Here is a 17,684-nt window from a genome sequence, read left to right on the forward strand (position 1 = left end):
TGCACAGATCTCTACTGCTTCTGTCACACTACACCGAATAGGTCTTCCGTACAAGAAACGGATGGTATTTTAGTAAATCCGTTGTTGTTCGTCAATGATCGTTTTATGTTCTTTTTATGTCCTGCTACCATCCGCCAAATGCGTTTCGTGTTAGGTGATGTTCGTTAAGTCCGTCGGCAAGTTTTGTGCATGCACAAAACTTGAAACGGAATGTACCGAATACACATGTTCGGTATTTATCCGATATGTGTTCGTATGGTGCTGCATATTGCCGGAGTTTGTTCGCTCTCCTTTCGTTCATGTTCGTTCTTTGTTCGTTGCACTCGGCCCGTGTTCGTTGCAAATACGTTCCTGTGAGGCCTTCACCACCGGATAGCATATTTTTGCATTCGGTGATGTACGTTGACCCAGACCGTGTTAGTGTCACACTACACCGGATAGGTCTTCCGTATAAGAAACGGATGGTATTTTAGCAAATCCGTTAGTGTTCGTCAATGTTCGTTTTATGTTCTTCATATGTCCTGCTATTATCCGCCAAATGCGTTTCGTGTTAGGTGATATTTGTTTAGTCCGTCGACAATACGTTTCAAGTTTTGTGCATGCACAAACCTTGAAACGGAGTGTGCCGAATACACATGTTCGGAAGCTGTCCGATGTGTGTTCGTACTGTTCTGTATATATACCCTGGGTTTGTTCGTTATTCTTTCGTTTATATACCGCAGGTGTTTGCAAGGTTTCGCAGGCGCTTGTGCCGGATGTAGGCCTATGGCGAACATGTGCATCGATCATGGGGGGGGGGGGACTTTCTGAAGGGTGTGTGACGCAATATCATATTTCCCCCAGTACTTTAGTGACTGGCAAGTAGAAAAAGGGGAAAGGAGAGAAAAAGAAAAGAAAGTGAGAAAAATTGAAGAGAGGAGAGAAGAGAAAAAGTTAAATTGCACGTAATTTAGTAGGCCTATGCATGTAAGTAGTATTGAGAGAGGTGCACTTTCTGAAGGGTAGAGGACGCAATATCAAATTCCTACCAGTTTTAGTGATTGACAAGAAAGAAAAAGAAGAAGAAAACATGGAAAAGGTAAATTGTACGTTATTGAGTAGGCCCAGGATAGTATATAGTAGTAAGCCTAAGTATAGGCCTGTGATTATTATAGGCAGTGCTTAAATGTGGTTCCTTGGCCTCAAAGCCTGTGAAAATTACTGCCGGCCCGTCGATATGTAGGGCCCGTGACATTTTGTCACCAAAGTCAGTATTTAAGACGGACTTAGGTCTATTACTGACTTTAACATATCAATCCATGCATGCTTTACCTGAAATTATGAGTCTGAAGTCTTATATCTAAGTGTCAGTGGATCAGTGTAACATTTTAAATTTTGCAAATTCAGTTCGGGCCTTCTTTGGTTTTTGTTTAAAGCAATAATAGTGTAAAAATGATGCACCAAAAACAATTTTCCAAATTTTCCATTTTTAAAACTAAATTTTTACACAATAGGCCTAGGCCTAATAATGTAAATAGGCCCTACAGTCCCCATGCAAATGGCTTCAATTGGACCTTCAGTTTGAAAAATAAGCAAGTCTTCCTTTTTGCTTCTGCTATGGACATCCACGTGTTATTTTTAAAACAATTGTTTATATTATACAATAATGGTGAAAACTTTTCAATGGCTTCAATTAGGCTTTCGTTTCACCAATTTGCGGCTGTTTCAAACTAATATAGTACCCGATAATAGTGCTAAAATTGATCCAAAAATGACAAGTGGCTTCAATTGGGCCTTCATTGTCCAAAGGTTTCTCATCTCTATTGCCCCCGGACGCTGGTTGCCCGGATATATAAGATTTGTAGCCCTTTTGTACTTATTAGCCAATATTTGACCATTTTCGTCAAAGTTTTCCCCCTTAAAAGTTGTCTTTCCCCACTTTGTTCAACCTCTGAAAAAGTGCTTGCTACGTCACTGCCTCTAAGGGTTCAAAAACCCTCTCAAACACCCTCTCCTCCCCCACTTTTCTGATAGGGTGGACGTCCCTGTTGGTGCCACATGCCACGGATTCGCCGGTCATTTGTCGGACGTTGAACGATTGAATATAAAACGCCTGCAGGATTATTAGCGGCCACAACGCATAGAGAGACGAACGGGAATCGGACCCCCAAATCCGCACATTTGTCGGACGTTGACCCCAAATCCGGTCATTTGTCGGACGTTGAACGATCGAATATAAGACGCCTGCAGGATTATTAGCGGCCACAACGCATAGAGAAACGAACGGGAATCGGACCCCAAATCCGGTCATTTGTCGGACGTTGAACGATCGGATATAAGACGCCTGCAGGATTATTAGCGGCCACAACGCATAGAGAGACGAACGGGAATCGGACCCAAAATCCCACCGAATCTTCTGCCGAACTGGTGATTTTTCCACCGAATAAAATATTTTTGTATTCGGTGATGTACGTTGATCCAGTCCGTCGTAGTGTGACAGACCTATCAATAGTCGAAAGGACTAGGATGTCACTTCTTCGTTTTTAATGACCATACTTTACCAATAGACAGTTTTCAATTCTTAATCATTTCCAGAAGTCCTTCATTCTCTGGCACTCCGATGGTTACCCTAACCCATTTGTTTGTTTTACCTTTGTCTCCAGAATACTCTCAGAACTCTTTTCCACTGCCACAGTTCAAAGACTTGGATGTAATTTTGTATACAACGTCATCTAAGAACATTATTCTGATCTAGTTGATGCTTATGATTGAAATATGGTAGATAATTGTACTGAAATGACAGATGACTATATGTATAAACGAAGAAATCTATAAAAACGTATTTAGATATCACGACAAAATCGCCAGATGTTTTGAATATATCGCACTACACTAGTACGTTCACGCGGTACCTGAATACGGGATAAAGACCTGAATTGTAATAATATTCATTTCATGCTGATTACTCGCACCTGTAAAATTAGTGTCTTTGAAAAGAGCGGTATTGTATTCTATCTCTGATTACAGACATACATAGGTGATGAGTGAAACTTACTTGAAGTGCAGGGCGATATATTCAAAAAATCTATTCACTTATTGCTATGGTTAATGGTTAATCCTGTTACATCATCACTTCTACGGCGAATACTAAGTGTACACGTACTGCGGATGCTTATGTAAAATACTCCACTTCGTTGGGGTCCTTTTCCGAGGCATATATATCAAATATAAGAAATAAGGGGTTTTACAGTATTTCTGTAACTCCTTTGAAGAAATACGATCGTACCTATATGCTCAACCAACACACCATTAGAGAACAACTTTGTTTTAAGGGGTGTTTAATATCCCATTAAACGGAGTAACATTCTCGCTTAGATTGTTGAACGGGAATTCCGGTTGCGCTACATGTTTCAGGCTGCATTCTACTTCAATTTATTTGAAAAGTAATGATACTCTTACTTTGTAGAGGGATCAACTTTGCTTTTAATGATTGGAGTAACCTGTCTCGTGTGACGACAATAAAAAGTATTAATGTCGATCACAACTGCAACGCGTTACTGAGGGATTAGTTAGATAATTGGAACAGGGAATTTTAACCTCCGCGGTTACACTTTTCACTTACAATTTTAATCATTTTTCGGTAAGAAAATTCATTAATGCTCGTACAATAGTTGATCTATATTACTTCAGTTCAAATTCCGAATGTTGGTATGACAGATTTAAAATATATGTCATTATTTGGCGGGTTATGTTATTTGATGAACAATAATTCACATGGCCTTTAATTGTGAAGGATAAAAAAATATCCAGAACTGCCAACAATGTCTTGCATAATCATGTTATGTATATGACTGCCTAAGTTTAATAATGTACTGCTGTAATGGTAATTTTAAATATCGCACCTAGCTTGGAAAACTAAAATCAATACAATCACGGTTTTTGGCAAAACAAAAAGTGGACTTCTAGGGGTGAGAAAGAAGAGAGAGGAGAAAATAAGAGAGAGAGAGTGAGAGGGGGGGATAGCAATAAAGAGAATTTTATATACTACATCAAATGATTATGATCAAATTATTTACATAAAGAACAAAATCTCCTGCTCTAGGATTATGCTAAATATTAAACGGACGGAAAAATATCGTGTGATACAACCTCAAACCAGTGATATTTTTCGTATTGCATAAACAGATAGGGGCAACGAATTTAACAAATAAATAAATAAATAACACCGCATTACCGCAATCCTAAAATAATCAAGTTATAAGCCTACTCCAAAGTCTTCCATGCATGCTTTTACGGTTTTCTGTCATGCGACTATCGCCAGGCATGTAATACAGCGCGCCATTGACGACGCGCGGCACGTGATAGCGAGTAATTGCCGTCTCTACCACATTATGCTATCAGCACGGCTACAGTACTCCGCGAGTATAGAGAGCCGCTGATTGCCGGTGCTGATTAAGAGCTGATACGGCTTTATATTGTACGGTAAATAATAAAACTGAACGATACTGAATTATATTTTTTGGCTTTTAAACAGATGAAATGTCTTTATTCGTGTCTACTGAGTGATAAGGTCTCAAACAACAACATATTATACCATGGCCAACACTGTGCCTATTACTCGCAGTATATGAATCACTCGCAGTGTATGACATCACCAGATGAGATTATTTGGGCACATTCATCGTCTGCTAAAGGAGGAGACAAGAATCGGTTTGATCAACTGCTCTTTCTGTCTTAAATACAAAAACTGATTTACTTCCTTAAAATAAGGTTGAAAGTAGTGGTGGATCTCCAGAGAGACACAATATTCGAATTCTGGCACATTATATTATAGTCCATTAGCGTCCGCTTGTGATACAAGCGCGATCAGAGGCTGTGTACATGGAGCGCGATGCTGCTCGAAGTGACTGCGCCCTAAAGTTACACCGGCTTTGATCTCTCGTGTACGACACCCCGAAGGCATTGTATATTAAGCCAAATAGAGTATAATGCAATTCATCGGGTTTTATATCAATTCTTAGGGATTCTATTAATGTCACAAGGCATGCAAGATATATCTTATGGTTCATCATTGCAGTATCTAACAGAGGTTAGTTAGACACTGGGTGGGACCTGGATATCTTGCAATACATAATATTTGATTTAGTTTCATCCATAAGTAATTCTGCTTTTAGTCCGAGATGTTGAAAGGATTTAGACTTAAACTTGTACGAGTATGATATTAACTTCCCCTTGGAAAGTTATAAACATTTTCTTCAAATGCAAATCGAAAAAGAAAAATTAGAATTTGTGCATTAATCATTTGAATATTCAGATATTGGGTCTAAACGTTGCACATATTAATTTTACAAAAACGCTCTGTTTACTTTCATGGCGATATTGTACCACTTAGCCACACTCCTACTGTTTACTACTTTTTCCTCTTTGGGATGCAAATCATTACAAAACGCATCACAAACGCATTTAACTGTCACTGAATTCAGAAACCACATGAATAACATCTAGCGGTATTGTAATTGGTTTTTGTAATAATTTGACAAAATAATGACACGTATTTGATTCCCAATGACAGATACATGAATGAATCGTCTTCTTAAAGCAAAAGCTAGTTTTCATTTAGACTCGTTGTGGTGAAAGACACAAGCTTTAACATCAAACTCTCGATGGTACGATTTTTACACAAGTTTTGATATTGATACACAATGTTACTAGAAGTAATAAAGTGCGCGAGGCAACATAATTATTAAATTTGTAAACGAATTGTTGTAAACAATATAAAAATAATGTTTTTCTCCCAATATATACAGTTCCACATGATAACAAACTTACGCTATACCATTTTTCACCTTGATATGGCAGTGACGTCATTGGGTGAAATTTAAATTCGATAGCGTTCGCTCATTCTACACTCAAACCACTGGCGTACACACGCACGCATCTGCTTAAAGACACCGCATAGATGCGAGACCGAAATAGCTGCCTCTGGGGCTGCCTCTACGCGTTGACGTCACTGCCTCATCAGGGTGAAAAAGTGTATAGTTATTCTGTCATGTGTCAACCTGGAGTATATCATCCATGCTAATTATCAACAATGCTAATTATCCCATAGAGATGCTCTTAAGCAGTCAAGTTATCTCAATCGTTAAGGCGTTCGACTATGGTGCGAGAGGTTGCGGGTTCGAACCCTTGCGGTGCCTAGTACGCTCTCGTGGAAAAAATTGAGTTAGCTTGAAATTCCCCTGGACAAGGAACTTACTGCTAATTTGTCTCGTTGTAACCCGTACGTTCGGGGAGCTGATCCTGGTTGCGAAGGTTATTTGTGGAATGTCTAGGGTGTGCGCTCTTGAAGCAGCAAAGTCCCTGAATTGTTGTGTAATGGTTTGTGGAATGATGTGGGCCGTAGTGGTCAGCGACAACCTGTAAAGTATGCTGAGGCTTGTGGATCAACGTCTAAGCGTTGTGCCTGTGCGTAGCGCACTATAAATCACTGCGTTTTTGTTTGTTTTTGTTTTTTCTTGCATGGTTCTAGACATTCAGAAATATTGGTGTTACTAGTAATGTTCATTCAAGGTCATTCAAACTCGTTTTATGATATTTAGATATTTCAGCTTTGACGTAGATTTTATACCCGACATTTGAAATCAGTAATGTGCAGGGAGAGAACGATAGTTGACAAAAATTGAAAAAAAATATTGTGGGTGTTTTATAAGGCCTTTGTATAATTATATTGTTGTTACGGATTTAATATGTCGTAAAGTCAATTTAAAAATTATTCTCAAAATCATAATTTTGTCAAATTTAAGCATTAATGTAAGATTTTGTTTGGTATACTAAATACTTAAAACAGCTACATGCTCTTGCATCTAAAGTGAGTTTCTTCAAGTACTGGATAATTTGACAAATGAGTCGGAATGTAGTTTTTGAGAAGAAAACAAAACCTTTGACCGGTGAGTCAATAGACGTCGGACAGCAGCTACTGATTTCCAATTTTATTATTAGCGTGTTTTCTAATCGTTAGTTGGTTTTAAAAGTCTAGTCACGATAATCTTACGATACGTCCATATCATCAGCATACACGAAAAGCAAGGAAGAAAAACCCTTCCCCAAGTACGGTAATAAAGACTAGAATATTCAATGTCTCCATGCAAGTTTTATATAGAGTTTTGAGAATATTATTTTATGCTTGATATTTGATTAATAAATCCTTTCTATATCTTGAGGACTAGAAGCAGACTTACTGAAGGATAAAAATAAATCTACTATTATGTATAACAAGATATCCAGGCCCCATCCCATGCCTACATTAGATAATAAATGATGAACGACAAGATGAAATCTCTATTGCCTTGTGACATTAACAAAATATCAAGAAATTGATATTAAACCCGCTGAATTGAATGTGCATATGTGTCATTATTAGATGGCTTTGACGACTGCCATTTAAAATTATTACAAAGTAACTAATTATACTACTAGCATACAATGTGTCAATAACCTTTACTGAACATTACTATGGTAATTATATTTTCATATTGCCTTTTGATTACATAATTTACATCGTATGCATGGAGAAATTCAATGCAATTGTAAAAAGTATAGTTTCTATAACAAAGTCGTTGCTAAAAATTCACACTGTAAAATTTGATTAAACGATCAATACATTAGCTAATACACAACGTGATTAAAAGCAGCTCAACAAAGTAAAACAACAAATGTCTACTTGATTTCTTAAAACCGGACATAAGTTATGCCTCAGATGTGTAAATGGTACATTTCTTAGCATTCAGGTTTCTGTGTAAGTAAGTAAAGTCTTACAATCCACAGTAAATGGATTTTGGCTGACGATATTCATAGCAGAAACATCAAATAATCATTAAAAAAGGGAGGGCTAGACCAGTTAAGGGTTTCCAAACATAATGAAATACAGCACAAATAAATCCATCAAATGTAATGGGGTAATTGTGGGCCACCCTTTACACCTATTTTAGACAAAAAGGAAACTTGCCCTACCATCCAACCTCCCCAGAGGTTCGTTAAATTAAGGTTACTCAAGTTTATAACATTAAGGTTAAATTTTTTAGAAACAGCTTGTCACCCTTAAGGTTACTCATTGCTTTCATGCCCTGCGGGGGCCCTTATATTGGGGTCCCACTTGGAGTGTTTAGTCGTCGTATGGGAGTCGCCGGCCTCGGGCCTGCCGGACCTGAGGCCTTGATGTTTTTTTGTTATTACTGGGACCACAAAAAACATCAAGGCCGGCAAGCAAGAGAAATCTTAATGGTGACGGGCTGTCTGTACCTAATGACGGTCTGTCAATAACGAAAATGTGATTCTATTATCGACAATCCGTCACACATCCTTATACTTAGAGACAACCCTTCACCCACTTCATACTTTTAACTTTTTTACTCTTTACCCCATAATTTCCCTCATTTCTTCAGGCCTTGCCTTCTATCTATCGGGAGCTAATTCATAGTGTAATCTTGTTTACTATTGTTCTTGGAGCAACATTGTTTCTTTGTAGGCCTGCGGCGCAACCTTGAACAATATTGTCTTTGAGGAGCTAATATTTTGACCAACAGAGGGCGCTATCACTGTACTAAAGTACATGGTATTTTGACAACGGGGTACTCCGTGGCCGTGCCCATTCGTATCCTGTAATACAGAATATCCATCCCAGTACGGTATTTACCGTGCCCGTACGACCCGTATGGACACAATGTGTTACGTGTACATGTGTGTGTATCGGGTAACCCCTGTAGTTTGCCAAATAACTTGAACAAGGTTAAATTGATGACATGACATCTCAATCCTTCCCTAAATGTGATTACTATTTCCCGACTCAGTCATTTTTGTGTACAAAACCCATTAGAGGTTTATCTTACATAACCATCAATATTATTTTATAATGTTATATTATTATTTTTACTTGTCACTTGAGTACTTGCATGCAAGTGCCGTTACATTGAACACAGTTGCATTGTAGGGTAAATGGGTTAGCCTAAATACTATGACTTTTTCCCTATATCCCATCATACACTACTATGGGGGTACTTCCGCCGCATTCCGACATTGATTTAATATGATATGAACAACTAGTCCTTTAAGTAAAATTGTAAGCAAAGACTTACCAAATCATTTGCAAACATTTCAATCATATACTGTAATTTGGTTATTAATTCTTTTTTAACAAACACATATCCGACTAGAGGACAAAATTATTGTAACCCAAACTCAGGGCAATATAAATTTAAATTCATTCAAATATTAGAGAGCTATTACTGTAAACAGAACAAGTCATATGATACCATTTAGTAAACAGGAACCTATGACCTTTCTCATGATTTGGTGACAATTATGTATTAATCTATGTACCAAAGCAATCGGAAAGACAATGACATTCGGAAATAAATGTATTTGCGTGACATCTACATAAATAGTTAAGCAGTTAGAATGTGCTAATATGGTGTTTAAAAGTCTATCGTATGTTATCTGACAGTGCACGCTATTTCAAAGCGTTTAATTACGCATGAACATGGGGAAAATCCAATTATTATTTCTAAAGTAATTTCATTCCATAATTGATTGAAATTACGCCTGATTTAATGCATCATAAGTGAGCTATCAACATGTTTGTATTTTTCTATCTTAAAAAAGATAACATATTGCGCAGAATGACTTTGTCAAATACGCAGAATGGAATTAAACTCATATGTAAAACAAAATTTCAGCTACGCTATCGCACTATTTAACATAAAGTATACTTGATATTTTTGTGTTTGCCTGTTTTTTCAGTAGTGGATGGAGGTACATTGGGGTGGATTTGTTGGGGTGCGTGTGTGTATATGTCATATAGAGACAAGCACACTAACAGAGAATTAGATATTATATACCATTATGTAACATCAACCACGGTATTTTTACAGTTTTACAAATTATATGTTAAAACGTAACAGCTGACATCCATTCACATGGGCAACATCAGATGTCGGATGATATTGTTTCTTTTTGTATATACCAACTAGGTATCCTAGTATGTAAGCATACATTTAGCATATTAATGTATTAATTAACATTAAAGCATAACAGGTTCCTTATATGCAAAGAATCCATTCCAAGAAGTATTTTGTTTTTCATATAATATATTGGCTCTTTTTTTTAAATTATTATCTATAAAAGGCAAAAATTATGATTTTTACCATTTTTGGCAAAAAAATAATTTTTAGTCAAATAGTAGCTTTATTTGGTCTATAATTCAAAAAATAATGTCAATATCCAAACAATTTGAAAAAACTTTCTTACATGAATTTTCTCTTTTCTATAGTGTGTTCCACTTTTACATATCTTGCATGAATATTTCAACACTTTTTAGTGCACTTTTGATAGTGCACAGTTCCCTTGAAGACATTGCATAGTTCGGGAAGACTACATACTTCTTGCCATGTACTCGCATCTAATAATTCATCATATCATGAGGTCTACTTACAATGTTCCCTTAAAAAACCCTTACATATTTAGAAATAGAAGGCAATCGAATTTTATGTTGTTTTTTTCTTACTACAAAACATTTGTTTTTTCTGGGCTCATCAAAGAAGTCCAAATCCTATTACATTACACATTAGCCGACTTTACTTAAGGAGCAAGGTAGATAAAATAACGCAATCAACACGGATTTGAATTTACCTATCAAAGTAAATCTGCTACCGTCACTATATTCCTCTGAGTTTCAGCAAGTGGTGATTTGACAAGTATAATGTTCCCTATTGGAGCAGCTGGAATTATTAACAACTGGTTCACTCGGAAAATGTAATCGAGTGCGAATGTTCAATGATAGAGAGAGAGAGGGACGGGAGAGAGAGAGAGTACACACCCCCCCCTACACCCCCCCCCACACACACACAACCTTACCAAACACACACACACACCCCATAGTCGCAGACTACCCAAATACACTCTCTGCCATATACACTACGCAAAAAAAGTTTCTTTATGGTTAGGAAAGTTACCCACTATTAAAATCTAGCGACTAATTTTGTAAGTTTGCTAAATAATCGCATGCGGGTGATTGTCCTGCGCATTTTGACACCTCATTCACTACTCTACGACACTCCTGAGAAAAGATGTGAATGTTTAAGTAACACGCGGTCGAAAAATAAAAATTGCAAAAAGGCCTATTCAATTTTCAGCATAAAAGAACACAAAAAACAACAAACATGCAGGCATTTTTTGTTTAATTGCTGAGCACATTTCAGGCATCATACTGCTGCTTCCAACTTCACTTGAGATTAATCTCTTTCTTTGCCAGTCTTTCAATACTTTGTGTGTCTACCGTTGGCTTCCCTTACAGCAGCCACGCGGCGTCTCAAGCTCCTAATGAGGCGTCGAATGTTACCTTGCTCAACCCCGTTCCACTCGTTGATAACGATGCGACGCAATCCCACCAGAATTGTATCTGCCTTTATCTTCTTGTTGACTCGTCTCTTGTGCTGATCCCAAAGGTTCTCCAAGGGATTAACCCCTTGGAGATCCTTAAGAACCTTAAGATCAGGGCTTCTGGAGGGCCACTCAAGTGTCTCAATTCCTTCTGCTTCCAGGAATGCAGCTGTAATCATGACCTGTTTTGACTCCCTTTCCAAATCCATCTCACAAAACGTAAATGTCTTAGTACCCACTCACCTTTGTCTTTGATCATTCATCTGTACAATAAGCAAAGGATTAACCAACATGCATTAAATTAAAATTGAAAAGGCGGGAATAATGAAACCGTCTTTCATCAGTGAATCAGCTCTAAAACCATTGAATAGGCTTATTTGCAATTTTCATTTTTCGACCTCGTGTTACTTAAACATTCATATCTTTTCTCAGGAGTGTCGTAGAGTAGTGAATGAGGTGTCAAAATGCGCAAGACAATCACCCGCATGCGATTATTTAGCAAAGGTACAAAATTAGTCGCTAGATTTTAATAGTGGGTAAATTTCCTAACCATAAAGAAACTTTTTTTGCGTAGTTTATATACCCAACATACTCACTATCATGGTAGATACATCAAGTAGGCGTAAATTCTTCGGTACATTTAATTTAAAGCACAAAGATGAAACATGTGTCTTTACTGTTAGAAATATTGAGATTCTAGAATCTAGTTAAAGATTGTCATTTTTATCACCTAGACTTCGGAAATGAAAATAAAAGCGTTACGCTCACTATTGTAAGTAGAAAGCTAGACATGAAATATAGATGAGGAGATAACCTTGTGCACGTCCTAACCTTTAACCTAATCAACTGATGAGGCCAGACCTTCTTGATCAAATAGTGACTTCTTTTTTAGGTAAAACACTGCCTTCGCTAAGACAAATTACATTATGCGCATCAAAGCGTTAAATGGGAAGGTAATAATGTCTCCAGTGTGCTGCTGCTGCACACTTGCTGCTGGTACTGGTAAAATACTCCACTTCTTTAGGGCATATCAATACTAAGAAAGATGGTTTTCTCAGCCTTTTAATAACTCCATTGGGAAAATGATATAGTAGTTATATGCTCAATCTACACACCATTAGTTGACATTTATACAGATACAGATTATTTACTGTTTAATATTCCATTTAGATTGTCAAATTCCCATTAGATTGTTTAATGGTTTTGTTCTATATACTTGTAACTAACATTATACTTCAATTAAATCTTTTGGAATAGCAAATTTTTATGTAGTGGGATCAATTTTACCTTATTGGGGTGACCTGTCGGGTGTATCAATGCTTTAATTTCCATTTCTACAAATAAAAGCGTTAGTTTCATCATTTCAATTTTAATCAATAATACATGGTCATGTTTTTTACGTTGGGCACCAGTTGCGTTGCATGTGTATTTTTCAAACAAATCACATGTTTTTACAGGTTTGGTACTATAACTTCAAAAGTTTACATTAGAACCCAATAAAAGTATATATATTCTGAGAGCATATACTTAGACGATTTCAGAAACGATACAATGGGAGTCATTATACAGGGTGACCCATATAATATACAGGGTGTAACAAGCAAAATAAGGATGAAAATATTAATTCAGTTGGGGGCCGGGTGTCACCCCTCGACGTACATTGATAATGTAAAGTTTTGACACATGTTTAATATAGTTAACTTAATTGCCCAACCAGCCATATGGAACTTTTAGCGGTCAAGTACTTCAATTATGTAGATACAGGGTGGTCACAAATCTATCAATATTTATATGAATTTCTTCAAAACACCCCTTATCTGGCAGTGGAGATGCAAATTTTCATGATTGAGGCATCTAACTAGATGTAAAATAAGCTCAACAATCCAGTTTTGAAAGTTAAAAGAGAATTCGACAAAGCGTTTTCGTAAAAATGGACTTTTGTTTAACAATTATGCACATTGTGCGGAAATGCTCCTTATATCAAGCATTAGTATCTCCTTTATAGACCCTCACTATTCCTATAAAGTCAGCTTTATTTGTCTCAATGTTTGAGTGCAATTACGAAGGCTTCCTCCTCCAATGAAAAGCAAAAATAAAGATTTACATAATTATTGAGCTCTACTCGTTCTTGAGCTACTGCAATACAATCATGTCTTTTTTGGTTTTTAATTATTCTAACCATGTAATTTGCAGAATTCAAAAAGTCACAAACCACGCTCCCTTAAGACTTCTTTGCACTTCGTCTCACCTCTGGCGTAAATAATTATCACTGTAACTAAGATGTGAGATCAAAACACCTCTTCGAAGAAAGCACGTTTTCATTTAACAAAAACCTCAATACTGTGCGGCCAGTGCTGGGCTGTACGGATAATATCATAGCCATGAGCAAGCGTTCCCTCCGCCTTGGCAAATTCAGGGAGTATAATACTTTACACGATTGCTCCATTTAGTTACGATCCACCATGGCCAAAATAGCCTCGTACATAACGCCGAAGGTACTGAAAAATCCTGTACCTATATTAATTAACAGTTCAAAATGAATTCTTTGTACGTGAGTATGAGATTTAATACCCAATACGCTCAAGGTAATTTCTTGGGTATGTAATACACATTGGACATGTAGGAGGTCAAAGAACCGCGCCTTTCCAGTCACGTTTTGCATGTGTGAAATTTTTGAAAGACACTTCAAACGGTGCGACTATCTAGCCGATGAACATGATGAAATTGTGATCAGATCGTCCCCTTGTTTAATTTCAGGGTGATTTATAGGTGCGAGATCAAAAGGCAGAACTGCCATTTGAGTCTTGAATATAGTGTTAATTGCAAAATAGGAAGCAGACAATTATGTGAAAAGCGGGAAAACGTTTTAAATAAAACGCAAAATTGATTGTTTCTTTGCTTCTTTACCGAAGTAAATGTATATAACTTTACCCAGCATTTTAAGTACGAATCAACAAAAATATAAAGCAATAAAAATGTCTTTTTAAACCTAAATTTTGGATGTTGGGTTACATATTAAACAGTTTTTAACAATATAAATGTCAGCAGATTCTTTTCTTCCTAACTAATCTAATTAATGCATTTAAAAAATTATTAACTTGCTAAATGTCGAAGTAATTAAATTTAATTAATTTTAATTTTAAAAAGCACTTTTGAGGAACTTCCTCGTCGTCAGCCGATGTTTCTTGACGCATTTCGACTAAGTATTCAGCATGGGAAAATGTATATTTCACTCTGGTTTAATTGAATTTTCATCCGATGGGAGTAATTTTACTATGGCTAAATTGTAATATTTTCAGCACGTAGGCCTGATGTCGTCTTTTAAGCGCAGCGACGGAATAGAGATGTCTCCTAACATCCTGAAATAGCGTCCGACATGTCCGAGTATCTGTGATAACCGATATTAACTTGCTGTCATGCAATTTTCATTGTTTTTATTACACGCTTAATCCTGTATAAAAGTTTTTGTTCTTAGTTATCTATGTTAACTCTTATCTTGTTATTTTGTATTTTGTTTTGTACCCGTTTGTTGATCTTACTCTGATTGTGTACTAAATTTCGTTAAGCGCCTATAATAATAATGTTATTTGGATAATAAAAAAGTAGATGTGATGTGAACAAGAAAGAAAAGGAGGGGGAGAAGGGCAATGCAAGAGTCTCAAAGGATATAGACTGGTTCTCACACAATTTACAACGATTTTCAAAAAATCGAACAGGCTAAAAGGATTTACCAATTACAGCAGTGCAAATAATGCGCACACGCGGAAGTCATTGCACTGCGATGGATATCAATAACTTCCGCGCCGGAGTGCATATATTATTTAACGAGCAATTTGATTGGAACACACATTATGGTGTAATACGCGGAGGTTATGAATTATTCAACAGTGGACCTCCGCGCCGTCAACGTAAATATTAGTAACCTCCGCGCTCCGTGTTGTACGTCGAACAAACTGTGCGAGCGCTGGTCGCCGTATTTGGATTGTGCGCTACCGTATTTGCACAGATTGTGATTTGCACTTCTGTTATTGGCCGTCCTGTTTAAACCTGTTCGATTGTTGGAAAGACAAAATGTAAAAATTGCAAACTTTAAGGAACATTTTCCTGAATATTTTTTATTACTTCCTCGGTTCCAAGGGCAAAATATTTAGATTTTTCACTCACAATGCCCTTCAAATAACCGATGCGCAGTTATTTACCTCTAAATAATACCACTAAATGGTATATAGATTTGAATCGATTTGATGGCAGATTATTAATTTTTGCATCTGTACATTTTTACTCTCGAAGTATTATATCAAAATAATCAGTCACTATTTCATACAATATTACAACATCGCCTCATCGGTCGTTATTCGCTGTAATCCTATGGGACAAAAATGCAATTATTATACATACAAGGTTTTGCCATGAGCTGATATGAAAATATGATCAAAAATACAAAGAACTAGCAAATTGTTAGTCTTGATTCAAGCCCGTATCCAATCGAAGCCACCGAGGAAGCTACATGTATGTTACTGCGAAGTTCTATAGCTATTGGCGTGGGTTAAAGATAGGTAACGATATGGTCTTAGTGAATCTGTGTTCACTGTTTAATGTATTTCTTTGAAAAATATCCGTGAATCCGGAGATCTTCGCAGGGGGTTAAGAATACCAAATGTAGAAAATAATGGGATGCCGCTCGCTAAACATGAATATTTATGAGGAGTCATCCCCCGGGAGTCATCCCGATACCGGGGAGTCATCCAATCATGTACCGAGATTTCCCAAGCTAACGTGTTCGTTATAATTTTATGCGTGTGTTTACCCAATATATTGCCTTATTTATTATATAAACTACAACTTTCACAAAACTCTCGGGAGGAGTGGTCATTCTTTCTTGAGTGATCAGAGAGTCGATACTATGTGTTTAAGAAATAAACAGATCGTATGGACATAAATCCTGGAACTTTGATACCCAGTAGCAACAAGTATGCACGGGTTAGTGTTTAGGGTAGAGTGGCAAGTTTTCCGTGATTTAAAACACCGAATTCTGCGATTTTCCGTGCGTGGTTTTAAATACTAAATTCCGTGATTTTCCGTGATGTAATTTCAATTCCGTTTTCACATTCCGTGATTAAAAATCACATTTCACAAATCAAATGTTTACCTAACATTCATTATTTTTTCTTCATTTTTATTTTTCTCAAGGAAAAACACGTTTTCAGCGAATTCCGTGTTTTCCGGGGTTTTTTTTCTTAAATTCCGTGGGTTTGTCAATTTTTCCGTGACGGAAAACTTGCCACTTTAGTTTAGGGATAGAGTATTGCGGCTGATTATGGTTGTTTAAAATAAATATGCCTGCCGGCCGGGGTGATCGGCTGCCTGGTTTTTGTTTTAAAACATTTTTCTGGTATTCATTATTTCAGATTACCAGAAAAATAGCCTGCAGTTACTTTCTCTGATATTAACAATTACTATTGCTACAACCATCCCAGCTAACACACTACGTTTTCACGACGTTCGCTTACGTTGTACTTAGGTTGTCATCTACATTGTAAATACGTAAATTTGTGAACTCGTATTCGAGTTGTGACAACGTCATTTACGAAGGTTATTTTCGGACGTTGATATAACGTCATTATGACGTTATAATAATGTTGTTTCGATGTCAAGTTGTGAACGTATTATTCAAACCTCCCCGTTAAGTACAGTCGAACGTTGTAACAACGTATGTATAATATGTTCATATCTTGACGTCGAAACAACATCATAATGAAATTATATCAACGTCCAAAAATCAACGTCGAAAATCAAAGTAGATGACAAACTAAGTACAACGTAGATTACTTTTATACGACATTTTTGTAACAACGTAAACGACTGATACTTTTAATATTTTTTCCGAGCAATTAATCCATTAAATTGTTTACCTTCTGTATAATAAAACCTTTAACTATTTGGCAAGATTTAGCATTTTAATAAATCACCTCCAAGGTGCCTCGTGTCTCTTTACCTATAGAGAGCACAGATTAATTTTACTCAGGAAGCACCTGGAAAGGGAACATTGCCATTTGCCTACACCAAACATCAAACAAGGAGAAACGGTTCCCCGGTCGTTGTTACATAATCAATGCAACCAAAATTGTTCATCTAATTCCCTGAATCCGTAGATTGCAAGTACAGCACTGTTAACTCAATGACAGCCAGAGAAAACATTTTTTACACTACTAAATGTTGCTGCTAGCTATGAAATCAAAATGAGACAAATATTTAGACTTTCAAAATAAAAT

The sequence above is a fragment of the Amphiura filiformis genome, chromosome 1 (genome assembly GCF_039555335.1).
Source record: "Amphiura filiformis chromosome 1, Afil_fr2py, whole genome shotgun sequence".
NCBI lineage: Eukaryota > Metazoa > Echinodermata > Ophiuroidea > Amphilepidida > Amphiuridae > Amphiura > Amphiura filiformis.